The sequence below is a fragment of the Narcine bancroftii genome, chromosome 13, assembly GCF_036971445.1.
Source record: "Narcine bancroftii isolate sNarBan1 chromosome 13, sNarBan1.hap1, whole genome shotgun sequence".
NCBI lineage: Eukaryota > Metazoa > Chordata > Chondrichthyes > Torpediniformes > Narcinidae > Narcine > Narcine bancroftii.
In genome coordinates this window covers 9,320,020-9,337,569 of record NC_091481.1, presented here as the reverse complement: position 1 = coordinate 9,337,569, position 17,550 = coordinate 9,320,020, and the positions used below count along the sequence as shown (strand labels likewise).

Below are 17,550 nucleotides of genomic sequence, written 5' to 3'. Positions count from 1 at the left end.
TCCTCAGTATTTGCAATGCAAAATCTCAGAATCGGAATTTGTCATGAACAAGTCACAAAATTCGTTGTTTTGTGCAGTGCAAACCTTCATAGAAACAGAGTTTACAAAAGTAAATGATAATAAGTGCATGAAAAGTCAAAGTAAGGCAGTGCCTTTGGCTCATTGATCATTCCGGAATATGATGGCAGCATGTGCTGCTGAGTGCTCGGCTTCAGGCTCCTGTACCTTTGTCCTGATGATAGCAGAATGAAGAGGGCATGGCCTGGGAGGTGGGAGGTCCTTGAGGATGGAGTGTTTTCTTAAGACACCGGCTCTTTTAGATGCCCTCAATGGGGTGAAGTCTGGTGCCCGTGATGTTGCAGGCTGAGTTAACAATCCTCGAGTTTTTTCTTGTCCTGACCATTGGTACCTCCATACCAGACAGTGATGCAACCAGCCAGAATGCTATCCACTGTACACCTGTAGAAGTTTTCAAGAGTCTTTTGGTGACGTATATAATCTTCTCAGACATTTCAGAATATAGCCACTGGCGAGCCTTCTTCATGATGGCATGAAGGCTCCAGGACAGATCCTCGGAGATGTTGACACCCTGTAATTAGAACTTCTTGAGTCTCTCCATTACTGAGCCTTTGATGAGGACTGGATCATGTTCTCCTGAAGTCCACAATCATCTCCTTGGTTTTGCTAAGGTTGAGTGCAAGGTTATTGGTGTGACATCACTCAACGAGCTGATCTAGCTCCAACCTGTAAGCTTCCTCATTGCTGTTCATGATTCTGTTGACAAGCATGGTGTCATTGGCAAATTTGTAGATGGCATTGGGATTGTGTCAAATCTTGAGAATGAAAATTCAATTCGTTCCTCTGGGAATTCTGTAACAATTACACAATGTATGCTTCTTAATTTTTACTGAGCCTACCTATTCCTAACAAGACTGGATGTGATGTTGCATGTTACATTGATCAAGATTATTATTGGATACCATCTGATAAACCCTTGTGCATATTATTTAATTGTAAGATGCCATCATCCTTCTACGATGCGGTTTCTTTATTCATCCACACTGAAAGGCAGATTGTTGCAATAAACAGTCCCAATAAATTAGACCATTCATTGGCATTTGTAGTAGAAATCTGGACCACTTGAGAATCCAAACTTTTCAAAAACTCTCAAACTTTGAAAATTTAGCATACCTTGGTGTGCGTTCATGTGTAAGCACCACAGACCCACAATGGCAATAAGCAACCACTTTATTTTTCTTTAAAACTGCTCATTTTGATAAATGAAGCATGCTGTATTTGCTTATAAATAAACTATCAAAAATGACGTGTTCATCTCTTTATACCTCCTTAAATTTGAATTTTAAAAGTACATCTCGAGCATCTGCAAAATCCAGACCGACCCAGTCCCTGTCCAGTACGTATTTTTGGACTTTTACTGCATTCAGTTTTTTGTTGACTGGAGTATTTTAGCTCGGCACGAGTGCACAGCTCAAAGTTAATACTTTTCACTGGATAGATGCTCTCTGTCCTCTTCTGCTTGCATCATCTGGGGAAAGCCAGAGCAGACCTCAAATGGATGAGTAATGATGGGCAGCTCTCAAAAAGGTCAAATGTTTCACTTCATCCCTTGACCCCTCCTGGAGGCAATTCTGACTTCCTGCTATGTGCGTTGTTCAGTGGGATAGGAACTCGACAGAAATGGTGTCTCTGGGTCAAACAGTAAAATCATTCAGACTGTCTCTTGTGATCAGCCATGAATAAGTTGGAGTTATTGCAGTCTCAGTTGGCCAAACTGAGCAATGGAAATTAGTGTGAAATTGTTTGGCCAGATTGAGCAGGAAATGGGAGAACACTTCATGAAGGCAATGCTTGACATCTCTTGCCATGTTCTAAAACTTCAAATTGGCATTATGTGGAGAAAATGGCCTGGTCACATGGGTTGCAGCTTGAGCTAAATTGAGACTGGGTGAGAATTTGCTCTGTCCTGAACTGGAAGGTTGGGAATTCAGATAGCATGCTGGAGGCTTGAGCTTGCAGATCTGAGAAGGCTCTCCACCATTAGAAACTTGGGAAAAATCTGAAGTGGGGCTCCCATCTGCTCTCTCTCTTAATCTCCCAGTGTCTCAGCCAATGTTTACATGAGTTCAAGAAAAGCCCCTACAAATTTAACTTGCTGCTGTTGGAGGACTTGTTGGGTGTGAATTGATGACTGCATTCTTTGGCTGTAGATCAACTTGTTTGAAAACATTCAAAAGTTGTGAAAGTTCAATGAAAACACAAATTTTCTACATGATTAAAGTCTTAAGAAAATAATGTGGTTAATAAACTTGTGATTTTTAAAGTCTGCTTGAATACAGCGTCCTTTGCCAATCAATATATTCTCTCAATATCTTTTTCACTTGCTCTGTGTGTAATGTATATGTGTATTAATATCCATCCTTTATTATGTAGCTTGGACAACTTGTATTGGTTCAAGTTGGTTATAATCCATATATATGCTCTTTAAATCTAGTGTTCTATATGACCACCTTGATGACTGCTTATCTTTAACTCTGTGAATCTGTGTGGCTCTTATTTAGTGATTTTAGTGTCTTACTCTTTCCTGATGCATGCTATTGCTTTGTTCTGCAATTTTGATCCTTTGCAGATCACTGTGTCATGGCCTGTGCCCTGTTTTGAACTTAAGTTTATCAGCCCCCTTGTGACACACACACACACACTCACAGTTCTGTGACTGACTAAATTCCAAGGGTTCCCTCGGGATGTGAGGGAATGGGTGCTGAATGGCAGACTTTGTTGAAACGCATGATTTTTGGAGATGAAGTAATTTATAAAAATGTGACTGGAACAAATCCTTTTTTGTAATTTTGGGGACTGAGTTTCCCTGAAGGTCTAAATACTTTGTCAGTGATATGGAGTAGTGAGAAGATTAGAATTGGTGGAGCAGTTGTGTCAGTGGTGGGGCATAAACCCCGGATGTTTTTTTTTTTGAGATGTCATTCTCGTCATGTCACTTTGATGGGTCGTTTGACAACAAGGAGAATAGATTGGACTGTATTGTGGTCAATACTCCTGTTCGGCTCCGAATCATGGGTCCTCTACCGGCACCACCTACGGCTCCTAGAACGCTTCCACCAGCGTTGTCTCCGCTCCATCCTCAACATCCATTGGAGCGCTTACACCCCTAACGTCGAAGTACTTGAGATGGCAGAGGTCGACAGCATCGAGTCCACGCTGCTGAAGATCCAGCTGCGCTGGATGGGTCACGTCTCCAGAATGGAGGACCATCGCCTTCCCAAGATCGTGTTATATGGCGAGCTCTCCACTGGCCACCGTGACAGAGGTGCACCAAAGAAAAGGTACAAGGACTGCCTAAAGAAATCTCTTGGTGCCTGCCACATTGACCACCGCCAGTGGGCTGATAACGCCTCAAACCGTGCATCTTGGCGCCTCACAGTTTGGCGGGCAGCAACCTCCTTTGAAGAAGACCGCAGAGCCCACCTCACTGACAAAAGGCAAAGGAGGAAAAACCCAACACCCAACCCCAACCAACCAATTTTCCCTTGCAACCGCTGCAATCGTGTCTGCCTGTCCCGCATCGGACTTGTCAGCCACAAACGAGCCTGCAGCTGACGTGGACTTTTTACCCCCTCCATAAATCTTCGTCCGCGAAGCCAAGCCAAAGAACATTGTGGTCAATATTATGGCTATTACCTGCTTCCCCATTAGATGGATGCGAAGGCTTTGGAAAGGGTACAGAAGAGATTTACTAAGATGTTATCTAGATTTGAGGGTTTGAGCTATGAATTGTAAAATTTAGACATCCAGCATGGTAATAGGTCCTTTAGGCCCATGAGCTCGTGTCGCTCAATAAGCTGAGGATGATCCAAATTGGGTTGATTTCTCTGGAGTGTCAGAGCTTGAGGGGTGACCTGATAGAAGTTTATAAAATTGAGAGGCATTGATAGGGTAGACAGTCAAAAAATATTTTCCACTGGATAAAAGTGCCACGTGCCAGAGGGCATGCTTTGAAGGGTGGTACAGAGTATATAAAGGAGATGGAAGCATAGGTGTCTGGAGTGGACGACAGGAGAAATGATGAAAGCAGATTCAATAGAAGCATCAAGAGGCTTCTAGGGAGATGGAGGAAATAAAAGGATATTTTAAATTTAGACGAGCACAGTAACAGGCCATTTCTACCCATGAACCTATGCCACCCAAGTGGCCTACAACCCTGGTACATTTTGTGTTTTGAAAGATGAGAGGAGACTGGAGTGTCCAGAGGAAACTCATGCAGGCAGAGGGGTAATGTGCAAACTCCTCAGTCAGTGCCAGATTTTAACCCAGATCTCTGGTGTTGTAACAGTATTGCATTAACTGTGCAAGCAGTAGAGTTTTAGTTCAACCTGGGAATAGTGTTTGGCACAGACTCGTGAGCTGAGGGGCCTGTTCCTGGGTTGGTAGTGTGGAACCAAGCTGGAGCACTGCTCATGGGGTCCACCAAGGAATTCATTATAATCCTACATCTGAATTGCTTGATCTCTCACTGGCTACCTCTTCCCCAGGGTCTCCCTGGGGCCTCATTTCTTGGGTTTTGTGCAGGATGAGAACAGTGGAAGCCTGTGCCATGAAAATGTGCTGATTCTCTGCTCTATTTGGAGCAGTGGGGAGAGTAAGGGGATGGGGGAAATAGTCTCACTTCAACTTGAACATGAGTCTTATTTATTTCCCTTCAGTCTGTAAGGTCTGTGTGAACCAGTAAGAAATTTTAAGAAAGGAAATGCAGCGCTATTTTAAATCCCTTTCACCCCTTCCATTGACTTCAGCAAGTGGCAATTCGTGCTGATTCTGTGCAAGGAAATTTTAAGACTAACTCCCTTTGATCATTTCTCTGGTGTCGCTGGGGAAGAATCACCATAAGCAGGGAGTCTCCTTGCCCCCATTGGATGCGAGAGCTGCAGATGTGATGCTGAGAGTCTACCTTTGCCATTCATACGCAGACTGTTTCAGTGGCTGAGGTGCAAGGCAAGGGGATGGAATTAGGGTGGGGGACGCAGAGAAGAATGGAGCAAAATTAAAAGGGGAGGAATTGAAGAGCAGGGAAATAATCATTTATTGAATCTTTAATGCATTTGAATTGGCAATTTTATCCTCATTAGAACCAACATTTTAAAACTTGAACAGGGAATTGAGAAATTTGAACTGAAGGAATTTGTCCCCATTGCACTTTTCCAAGTAAGCAATTAATTAAAAACCAAACTCATTATCTCAACATTTTTGCCCAAACATATAGTTTAAATGCTAGGTCGATGAACTCACATTTTTGTTATTGTTCCCTCTATGTCTGAATGAATGCGCATCAATGAGGTTTAATGCTTGCTCTTGCAATAGAGGTCGAGGAGGCAGAAGTGTTTCAGACAATGGAGGAGGGCAGTTAACTTGACGACGGGGAGCCCTGTGGAAATGAGCACTCAGAAAACAAGGCATGAAAGAGGCCCATTAGAAAGCGAAGGAGCTACTTGATGTCAGTGTGGCCTGTGCATTTACACAATTTTAAAACTATCTATTTGTATGTAAAAGCATACATAGTTAATGGACTGGTGGGAGAATAGTGCATTTCCTGCTTCTATTAGTGTTCTTGGTTGAAGAGGGCTGGTCTTCTGCAGGAAATTCTAAACCGCAAGGATCATGAGGCATTTGACCGGGGAGATGTTGTCCTAGCCTTGGACAGGATGAACATGGCCAGAGTGATCAGAAAGAAGGAACTGGGCTGACATTCTGTTTTAACTTGTCCCTTTTCCAAACGGGGAGAGGGCATCAAACTTCATTTTAATTATCGTGCAGTTTTTTTTTGGTTCAGATCCATTGGTTTGACACAGACCAGGCGACTTGGCCTATGATCTTGTGTGGCGGTAAGCCTGTGACATGAAGTCTGCATCAGAAGAGATCTAATTGGGGTATTAGGGTATCCATGGTGAGGTACAAACTGCTGTTCGAGAACTCACTTAACGGGGGAGGGGGGGTACGGCCCGTAATTGTAAATTAAAAGTGCGGCCTTCCAATTAACAAGGTTTTCCACCACTGCCAAATGTCCACCAGGGTAGTGCAGAATGTGGCTTTCAATTTGATACCGTGTTTATTTAATTCTTTTAGCATTGTCTCTGGTGACTGTAATTCATAAGAGAATGGTTTCCCATGGGATCTGTATGGATCGAGTAGATCCCAGTAAAGATTGCTGGAACTGTTCCTGTAATTACAAACACATCCCCAGACTTTCTCAGTCCACTCTTGCTCAAACATGATGGCTACTGCTGAGAGATTTTCTTTTTTTTTTGACCCTGTTGACAGGCTTCACAAATACGTTTGGGTAAGGAGTATCAGTCACTCAGGCAAGCCCATTCCTTTCTCACTCGGGGCGATACATACTCTCGCAGCTGGAGCCACACACCGTGGATCCTCTGAGCTGACTTTTCCCACAGGCCGTGACTCCTTAGTGACGCTATGTGATGCTCAAGACTTCTTTATAAACACCGGTGATTACTTTTGGAAAATCTCCTGCGCTGATTTGAGATTGACGATCTTGGAAAGCACTTGAGATAAATTAGTTCAATTTGTAACATTTATGAAGGGAAGTATTTTTTTAATCCCTCTGACTCAAGAGTCCACAACAGCTCAACTTTCTATGCAACTGTGAGGGATGCAACAGCTGACCTTTCCCTTTCCACCAGCCAGGCACCCAAGCATTCCTTCCAGGTAAAGCAATAATTCAATTTACTCCAAATTATTGCATTGCACTTGGTCATCTTCTCTGCACCAGAGAAAGCAAATGTAATCACCTCCATTCGGACTATAGGAGTGAACCCAAGTTTTCATTTTAATTTTTCACTGTCCACCCTGAACTTCAACTTTGACCACCACCCCATCCCCACAAGTGAGGAATGAAAAATGTTACCGATGTTAGGACCTGGCACTGAATTCAATTATTCCAGCTAACTTGCTTTTCCAATTTTTATCCGAGCTATCCAATTCTGATCAAAGGCTGTAATGTTTTTCTCTTTTCATAAAGGATGCCTTACAAGATTTTTTGAAATCCCAATTTTCCAACAATTTGTTCTCACATTTTTCTCTCTGCCTCTCTCCTGGAGGAGTCGTATTTGTCTGGATATCTCTTCCAGACAGATCAGCTGCAATTAACAAGATTTCACCACCCACTCTTGGCTGGCATCAAACCATGTACAGCAGAACCCTTGGTATTCAGCACCTATGGGGATTGGTGGATGCCGGATAAATGTATTTCCTGTTTGCTTGAGTCTTGCTCTTTCAATGCCTAAATGCACCTCTATTAAGAATAGGCAGTTTAAAAGACAAAAATACCATTCTGTACTTGCACTGAACAAACTTCACTTTCAAGAATATATAAACCTAAAGCATTTTACTTTATATTCAGTCACATTCTTTGAAAACATTTAACCATCACTGCATCTGCAGGTTCCTTCCCCCTCCACAGAACTGCCCAAAAGATGAACACTGACATTGTAGATAATTGACCCTCCTCCCCCAAGTTTACAGATAAAGCCTTTGGGACTGGGATGACTCTTTTTAAGCAGGGATAAGGAGACTCTTTAAGAGAGTCACCGCAAAGATGAGTGGCATCAATAACTCTACATCCTGGGCGATGCCATTTCTGTTTCGTACAACTTCATTCAAACAGCTGCTACGAGCAAAGCACAACCAGGGCCCTCCGCTAGCTAACTATTTGCTCCCATCTTCACCAAAGGTTTATGTGTTACCTCAGATAACATTTCCTTTTACAATTTTAAACTTCTATTTAATTTTTTATTTGTGCTTGTTTACAATACAACTCTAATTATCCAAAATAGTCAGGACTAGGCCTATTTCTGATAAATTTTTATTCAGAGAACTGGTCGTTTTTTAAAAATAAACAGCCCAGTAGCAACAGCAAATCACTTGTAACAGTGTTTAAACATCAACAAACAACAAAGGAAGGCTTTTTAAGCATTAAAATAATATTTAATTCTCACCAAAAAAAAGTGCCAGCCACTGCCAATCACTCACACTTCCTCACTGAGGCCCCGCTTGTGCTGGGAACCTGAGGACCCCTGCTGCTGACACTGGGAGCCCGAGGCCCACAGCCAATTCAGCTCTGGGGGGAAAAAAATTGGATAAATGAGGATTTCTGATTTGTTTCGGATATCCTTATTTATCCAAAATTTTTTAAAAATCTGATAACTGAGGATTTTGGAGAATCTGATTTCAGATAATTTGAATTTTACTGTATTTATTTATTTTCCTCTTTTTTGCTGGTTACTTGAGATTGCCGGTTGCTTGGATTCCAGATACCAGACTGGAAGGAGAACATGCACTTTTATTAGCTTATAATTGAGGGTAAGGTCTTAAGGTGGTCTTCAGAAGGGCTCAGATTTTCGGCGGAAAACCAGGGTTATATATGGGTAAATGGGGGTGGAGCCAGCCATCAGTATAACACACCACCAGTGAATCTCCATTCACTGCACAGTGGTTTTTCTGTACACTTTTCATTCTCTTGGGCCCAAGGCCACACATATACTCATTGGTCCTCCCACCCATCTTCTTCCTCTGCAACTTGTAAGTTTTCCATAATCTCTAGAAAGTTAGCTCTCTCTCTCTTCCTAGATGCGGTCTGATGAGCAGAATGTTTTCCAGCACTTTCCAGTTTTATTTCTGACCATTTTGGTATCAACTCCCTCAGTGTGAAAACACTGGGTTCTTTTTGTGTAGTTTGATTCAAAGTGACACCAGAAACTCGCTGATTTTTGGCTGTGGCCTCAGATGCCCAGGGAATGGATGAGCCAAGACTTCTGATTCACTTTGTGCGACTATCTTTTTCAAGAAAAGAATGCTTCCTTCAGATGTGATGGCATTTTATCATCAGTTGGGAGCTTTGAATCTCCTGGCAAAGGGCTTTCATTCATTTTGATATTTCCTCTCAACTCCCTGGATGATGTGGTTGGCTTGGAAGAAGGTCACCATCTTGTGATTATTGTGCTGTCAGAAATTCTGTGACTGGATTGATTGCAGCCCTATGGACTCCCGAGTGTGTCCAGGGGCCAAAGTACTTCAGAAACTGTTTTTATTTGCATGTTAAGTTGCTTAAATCTGTCCATGTTCTGGGGAAAGATCCCATCAGCTTGAATGGGAAAGAGGAGTATGGACTGTGTTCCTCTCACTTTAGAACTGAATGAGATGACAGAGAGGGTTGGTGAGGAGTACTACATTATATACCTTGATGAAGGGCTCAAGCCCAAAACGTCAGTTATATCTTTTTATCTTTGCTATATAAAGAACACTATTTGAGCTATTCTAGCATTGTGTTTTTGCTACATTATATACATGGGAGTGCTGCCTTATTTAATGGATGGAACCAATCCGTAAAGAGGCATTACATTTGCTGTTTACCTTTTTAAGAATCAAGCTGTATGAAAAAGGTGGTGGGAAGAAGGTGAAGGCTATTTCAGCACTCGAGGGAATTTAAAAAAAAATCTGGATCAGGTAGAATTGTCTACTTCTTTTCCCTCCATTTCCTCATTGTAACATTTTGAGTGGAGTATGAAATCAGCAATGAAATGATGCATCTTGTACAGTCAGTTTCCCAATTACAGATATGTTAAAATTGTTCCCGCCACCTTGGCTTGCCACATTGCTGACTGTGAAGTGGTCATCCCCATAAAGAAAGACCACCCAGCAGTGTAACTTGCTGAGAATGTGTATTTGGTTGGGATGTTGTGGAGACTGCAGGAGGACGAGGAAGCAGAGTGAGGTGAGGAGCTCCCTTCCCAGGGGAAGCAAGCCTCCTGCTTTACTGGGTCAAACAGGATGCCAGCCTTAAAGAGAGTTCAGAGGTGGCAGTGAGATCCAATGCATTCAAAGGGTATGAGATTCCCAGACTGCATTAATTGAAATTTGAGACAGGCAGTTTGCACCATTTTTTTTTTTTGCTGAGATGTCTCCAAGTCTCGGATAGTGGGATCATGCCTCGCCTCTGATATGATCTGTCTGTCACAAGCGTGGTTTCCTTCACTCTGTGTCACACCATGGCTGTGGCTATTGAAGCCACAAAGCTCTCTCAAAACACCTTCACCTTTTTCCATCTGGACTAATATACAAACCATGCCAGATTTGGGCTTTGTGTTCCTGTGAAGCTTATCTGTGTATGGAAGGTGAATTGTAAATGCAAGATGTTGACGCTCATCCATTCAATATCCTCAACTGAACACCGAGATAGTTCCACTCAATCACTCCAAAGGTTGCTTCTTGCATCTATTACCCATTCATGGTGCGAGAATCTTTTCCCACTGGTGCTAAATTTAAATTTGATGGGATCCTCACCATCAACCTGTGGTTCCTGGTGCTTTGGATGTCTTTTGGATAAATGAAAATTGCTGGTACTAACCTTTTATTGCCACTTTCTTTCATGTGGATATTTCAATGTGAAAATTCCAACTAATGTCTGATTATGCCCATTCTACTGAGTAGAGCATTATTGGCAGGAAACAGATAGTTGGTATACAGGGATCATATTCTGGTTGGCAGCTAGTTATTTGTGGTGTTCCACAGGGGCTACTTCTTTTTATGTTGTATATTAATGATTTCGATTATGGAATGAATGGCTTTGTGGCAAAGTTTGCAGATGATACCAAGGTAGTGTTGAGGAAACAGAAAGATTTAGCCAGATTAGGAGAATAGGCAGAGAAGTGGCAAATTAAATACAATGTTGGAAAGTGTATGGTCATGCACTTCAGTAGAAAAAATAAACAGGCAGATTATTTTTTTAAAATATTGATTTTCAGTAATAAGATTGTACAGTAAAATTATGGATTGTACTACAGAAAAAAGAAAGAAAATCATCACGAGAATTATGTATATGAATTCCCAAAGTACAGCTATAATAATAAAGAATGGACATAATACATTTAAATTTTTCAAAACCCTTAGATAATGTTGAAAATTAATATTGATGAAACACTTTGAAGTGGGACAACATAGTTTCAAGATTCTTTATCAACGTTGTCCATGAATGGGCCCCGTAACATTTGGAATCTAATATTTGAATCATTAATTGCATATCTAATTTTTTCCAAATTTAAACAGGACATTACGTCCCTTAGCTTAGCCATTGTGCATGAATAAGTGGGGTATTATCTTTTCGCTTAATCAAAATAGCACATCTGGCCAGCAACGAAGTAAAGGATAGAATGTGACATTTAATTGGAGTTAGTAAAACATCATCTTCTCCAAGAATTCCAAACAAAGAAACTAAGAGATTTGGTTCTAGTTTTAAATTGTGAATCATCAATAATGTTTGAAAAAATTCTCTCCAATATTTTTCCAAATGGGAGCATGTCCAGCACATATGAATTAAAGAAGCATCACCTATTTTGCATTTATCACAATGAAGATTTCTATCTGAGTAAAAAATGAGATAATTTGACTTTAGACATGTGGGCCCTATGTACAACTTTGAATTACAGCAGACAGAGGAGAGCACACAGAGATGTAGTGTTGATCAGTTTTTAAAAAAGAGTCCCAAATTTCAATGGACAGCGAAAGATTCAAATTTTTATTTAGATTATTTTCTCAATGGGGAGAAAATTGAAAATGCCCAAATGCAAAGGGACCTGGGAGTCCTCATGCAGGATAGCCTGGATGTAAATGTGCATGTTGAGTTGCTGGTGAAGGAGGAAAATCCAATGCTGGCATTCATTTCAAGAGGAATAGCATATCAAAACAAGTTTATTGTCATCAAATTGTACAAGTACAACCTGACAAAACAGCATTTTCCAGTCCTCAGCGCAAAACATGCAGACACACACCCAGGCATAACTAACATACAGATAAATAATACATATGCAGAGTCTTGTATGTTTAATGTGAGCAGTTCCTTTGATCGTTCAGCATTCTCACTGCCCATGGGAAGGAGCTTTCCTCAGCCTGGTGTGTTACAAGCCCAGAGAACTCCAAAACCCAGCAGCAATAGAAATTCACCAAGACAATGGTTACTTAAAAAAAAATTGCTTTTAATTTTATTTTAAAGATTGATCCAATTATTATGTTCAACTTATTGTTATTAACTTAACCCCCTTCTAATTCTAAGCGTACATGTATGTAATGTGTACATGTTCAGGAAAGTTCTCTATTTCACTGTCCAATCATTCACTTTTCACTTCTCCAAGTTCATAACAGGCAGTTCTCATACTGTGCACAGAACTCAACATTTATAACTTCCACCCAGCTCTGGTGCTTAAAGTTAAATGGTTACTGCTCAGGAAGGTTCTTGATGGTTCCAGAGAGAAATTTGTTGCTTGTTGGACACACAAACTAATTTCTTCCAATCAGTCACTTCAGTGTCTTACTGAAGAAACTTGCCCATCATAGGTTTTCTAAATTATAACCTCTTCTTCCAGGTTACCACAGGGTTCCTCTTTCCCTTATTTCAAGAGAAACACTCCAGCCAGCCATTTCTTCTTGTAAGGACTACAAGGGTTTTGAACAGTCTGAACTCAGAACCTATCTTCAAAAATAGTGCCAGCTTGCCATTTTACAGCCTCAACTGCTGCTGTAGAACTGACTTCTCTCTCTTCAAAAGAAAAATCACTTGTTTATTTATTCTCTCTCTACTTGTAAGCCTGGACTTTGTTCCATTTGCACCTCCTTGTGAAGTTCTTTTCAAAACGGTTCCATTGTAAGACTTATTTTACCCATACTATTCTAACATATCCCTTGCTGGCTCTGATACTCCTGTATCTCTTGCCCGACGGGAGCAGCTGAAAGATACTGTATCCACGGTGGAAGGGGTCCTCAATTCCCTCTTCAGAGAACAATCCCAGTAGATCACGTCGATGGGGGAAGTGAGACTCCACTGATCATCTCTGCTACTCTTATGGTCCTGTGAATTGACTTCTAATCCATTTCTTTGCAGCATCCGCAACACACTGTGATGCTGTCGGCCAGGGCACTCTTGATAGAGCTCCAATAGAAGGTTGACATAATGATGGCTGGTAACCATGCCTGCTTCAGTCTTGTCAGAGGGCAGTCACTGTTGAGCCTTCCTGACAAGTGAGATGCTGAGTGTCCACAATAAGTCACTAGTTAAATGAATTCCAAGGGAACTTGGTGCTCTCCACTCTCTACTACAGAGTTGTTAATGTAGTGGAGGGTGGGTCATTCCTGGTCCTCCTGAAGTCCACAGTCATCTCCTTTGTCTTGTCCACATTGAGACTTGGGTTATTACTCTCGCACCATTTTATGAGATTTTCCACCTCTTCCCTAACCCAACAACTCGTCGTTGTTGCTGATGAGGCAAGCTACTGTTGTGTCATCTGCAAACTTGATGACACTATTGGAGCTGAATTTGGTGATGTAGTTGTGAGTAGTGTGAACAGGAGTGGGCTGAGTGCACAGCTCTGAGATGTGCCAGTGCTCGGTGTGACTGTGCTCGACGTTCTGCTTTCAACCCAGACTGTGGCCTTTCCGTTAGGAAGTCCAGCATGCAATTACAGAGAGGGGCGTTAGAGTCCCAGCGAGGACAACTTCTCCACTGGCCTCTGGGGAATGGTCGTTTTAAGTGCTGAGCTGAAGTTGATGAACAGCAGCCTGGCGTATGAAGCATCACTGTCCAGGTGGGCCAGGACAGAGTGAAGTGACTAATATAAGATGGATGTGATGTTGAGGCTTTATAAAGCAGTGGTGAGACCTCATTTGGAATATTGTGAGCAGTTTTGGGCTCCTCATTAAAGAAATAAATGTGTGGCTGTTATGGAGAGGGTTCAGAGGATATTCACAAGGATGATTCTGGGAATGAAAGGGCTATTATTTGAGGAGTGCTTTGAGAATTCTTGGCCTGTACTTGTTGGAATTTGGGAAAATGAAGGGCAATCTCATTGAAACCTGCAAATTCTGAACTCTAATTGAAAATGTCTTGAAAGTATGTTGCTGTTCTTTCATTGTCACTGGGTTCAAGTCCTGAAACACTCTAATAGTGTGGTGGAAGTACCTTCTGAAGGAGTGCAGCAGCTCAAGAGCAAAATAAAGAAAATAAATGCTGTCCTTGGCAGTAATGCTCCCAATCCATAAATAGAAAAAAAAATTGTTCTCTAATATTATAAAACTGGAAAATAAATATTTGGTCAATTTTTTAATCTAAGCAATACATTGTTAGCCAACGGCATTGTGTGATGTGGGGTGAAACACAACCACTTTTGGTAGTACAGTGTCTGGAGTAATATCCTTAGACACCATTCAGCCCAAATGGTGCACGTTGACCAGTTATCTACCTGGGCTTATCCCATCTGCCTACATTTGGTCATATCCCTCTAAATCTTTCCCTATCCTTGTGCCTATCTAAAAATTTCTGGTATAGAAGATTGATTGGCTAGGCAGTACCCATTTCACAGGGTGACAATAGCAAATACCAGAGGACATCTGTTTAAGGTGAGTGGAGGAAAGTTTAGGGGAGATGTCTGGGTACACTTTTTTTTAAATACAGGGAATGTTGGGTGCATTGTCAGGGATAGTGGTGGAGTCTGATACAATAGAAACATTTAAAAGACTTGGATGTGCAAGTGGATCTAAGAAAAATAGAGGGTAATGGGTGTGTGATGGGGAAAAGTTGGATTATTGTGGAGGTTTATATCAGCTGGCACAAAATTGTGGGCCGATGTACCTGCTGTGCACTGAAATGTTCTTTGCTCTTAACAAGAGATCAAATCCTCCAATGGCAGCTGAGAAATCAAAAATGAGTTAGAGATAAATCTGAAATGTTGTCTCAACTGGTTACCATGTGTCTTTTACAGAAGAAAATCTGCTGTCATACCTTAGTCCATTCTGTATGTGTCTCTGGGTGTATGGGGTGATGGGTAAGATAATCACTTAATTAAGTAGGGAAGAGTAACAAATGTTGACTATGAGAGTTTGATGCCACCTGACACATTGAAAAATATCATGGAGAAAAGGAAGTTCCTTTAGTTACCACAGCAGGGGACCACTTCGGGCAGGATGGAAAAACATCTTTGATTTCAATGCCATCACAGATGGTTGCATGAAGCACTGTTTCACATCCTGTATCCAAAACACGCCAAATCAATCGCATATTTTTTTTGTTGCTGGGGTGGGTGAAATAAAAATGACAGAATAGTCCTAAAGTGGTCTTGCATTGTTTATCGACTCTAAGCAAGAGCACACTGGAGTTGAGATGGTAAAAAGTAAATTAAATTTGGAGGGCGGCTATTGAATTTCAGTCTAGACTTGTGCTGCTTTGCCTTTGTGAGAGCCCATACTGTAAGAGCTAACAGAATGAGGTAATAAAAGATCATAACGTCTGGATTTTAACCTCGTGAACTCTGTATCTAAAATGATCTTGTCTGTCTTGAGACAGATGCAGTGAGTTGTCCCTTTGTCTTTCACATAAGTTTGATGATTTGATAGAGTGTGTGATCTTGTTATTTTTATACAAATGTTGGTGGCAATTGTGCATTGGATTCTTTGCTTTTTATTGCAGAAAAAATGTCTTGATCTCTTCTATATTTACACATATTTAAAAAATATTTATATATCTCTATCCATTCCTGTCTCTGCCTGTTTTGCTCACCACACAATCTCATTAATTCCTCCATATTCTACCACACGCCTGCACACTAGGGGTAACTTAGTGGCTGATTTAACTGACCAACCTGCATGTCTTTGAGCTGTGGGAAGTAACTGGACCCTAAAGAAACTGACCCTGTCATGGAGAATGTGCAAACTCCACTCAGATAGCACTTGAAGTCAGGATTGTATCTGATCTCTGACACTAAGTTGGTGGATCTACTAACTGCAGCATGTGCTGCCCCAGTACGTTATGGGTCTGGTAGCCAAACCAAACTTGTAACCACCCCACCAATGTATCCTCCAAGTCACCAAGATTTGATGCCTGATAATTTTGGCTGTACATCGGGAAATGGCAAGGAAAGCAGGTCATATTCCATGATTCAGAAATGCTGGAGGAATTCAGCTGGCCTCGCAGTGTCCATAGGTGAAGAAGGCACATGCAATGCCTGTATTCATTTCAAGAGAAATAGAATACAAGAACAGGGATGTGATTCTGACACTCCATGAGGCACTGGTAAGATCTCACTTGAAGTCTTGGGTTCCTCATTTAAGAATGTACTGATGTTGGAGAGGGTTCAGAGGAGGTTCACAAGATTGATTCTGGTGATGAAAGGGTTATCATTACAAGGAATGCTTTGACAGCTCTTGCCTGTCAAATTCAAATTATAGCCAATGAATACCTTTATCTGTTGGTCTGCACTCCTCCGCTTCCCATTCTTCCCTTTTTCTTTCCAAGCCTTTAATTCAGCCGCTTGTCTATTTTCACTTGTACCTTAAGGAAGGGCTCAGGCCCAAAACAGCAGTAATGTATCTTTACCTCTTATGAACGCTGAGAGTCAGGCTGAGTTCCTCCAGCATTTGGGTTTTGACTACAATCACAAAAGTAGATATTCCACAATTACCTGGGTTTGTTTTCTCTGATTCGTGCGATGCTTTGTAGTATAGCTCTTGTGAGCAGAGTTCACTCTGGTGCTCTCTGTAGAGAGTTTGCACGTTTTCTTTCTGGGTTTCCTCTGCTTTCCCCAAAAAAGATTAATTGTCTCATGTAAATTGCCCCTAGTGAACAGAAGAGTGCTAGAATCTGGGGGGAATTGATGGCAATATAGGGGAGAATGAAATGGGTCGGGGTAAATGGGTGCATGCATTTCCAGCTCTGTGACTTTGAATCTACAATTTGTTTTGAGTTGTATTTTAACCACTCTCATTCTGCAATGTAGAATCCCCATGGATCCTTAATGGCTTGGAAGTCAGAATTGGACACCGTACTCTCAAGGTTAGGGCCAAACTATACAGTTTTCATAAATGGTACTACATTCTGGTTTCCAAGATCCTTCAGCTCGTTGATGACCATGCCCCTAACAAATTGGTTAAATCTGTAGCGTTTGAAATTATTCTGCACATTTGAACCGTCAGTACAGGCACTGAGAAGGAGAGAGATCACAGTGAGTTCATAGACTGCTGTGTCGCCTGAGGAATTTGTGCTCTGCACAGTAAACTGATGCAGAGTACATTACATCTGATGATCACCTCCCACCCCGGAAGTAACTGCTGCCATTTAGGGAAAGAACACTAAAGCTACTAACTACTGTGTCTAAGGGATTATGCACAGATTTACAATGCATTGTCAACAATCTTTTGGGCAAGAGCTCATGCGACTTAATGTTTCATTGAGATCGTCCTGATTGCTGCATGAATGCTGATAAACCAGATCTGTGAAATCCTCATCACTGAATGATATACAGCTGAGCTCTGAAGAATGGAACAGCTTAAAAGAGGTGAACAAGTAGGTTCAAGGGTGTCCTGTAGAAAATGGAAGAGGTGTGAACACTATCCCAATGGAACAGGGAATGGGATGGATCATGAGTATCTAGCACTGCACACTGTCTGAAGCTCATTAATAGTTTGATT

At 41.5% G+C, this 17,550-nt stretch overlaps 1 protein-coding gene and 1 long non-coding RNA gene across 11 annotated transcripts in view; both read left to right on the top strand.

Annotated features, from left to right (window-relative positions):
- The window catches only part of plxna4 (plexin A4), a 544,272-nt gene that overhangs the window by 25,864 nt on the left and 500,858 nt on the right, over window positions 1-17,550 (top strand). The window lies entirely within an intron of this gene.
- LOC138748238 (uncharacterized) overlaps window positions 13,436-17,550 on the top strand; it is a 49,170-nt gene continuing 45,055 nt past the window's right edge. The window contains exon 1 of the long non-coding RNA XR_011347894.1: window positions 13,436-13,676. This is a non-coding gene — a long non-coding RNA (uncharacterized lncRNA). The remainder of the gene's footprint in view (window positions 13,677-17,550) is intronic.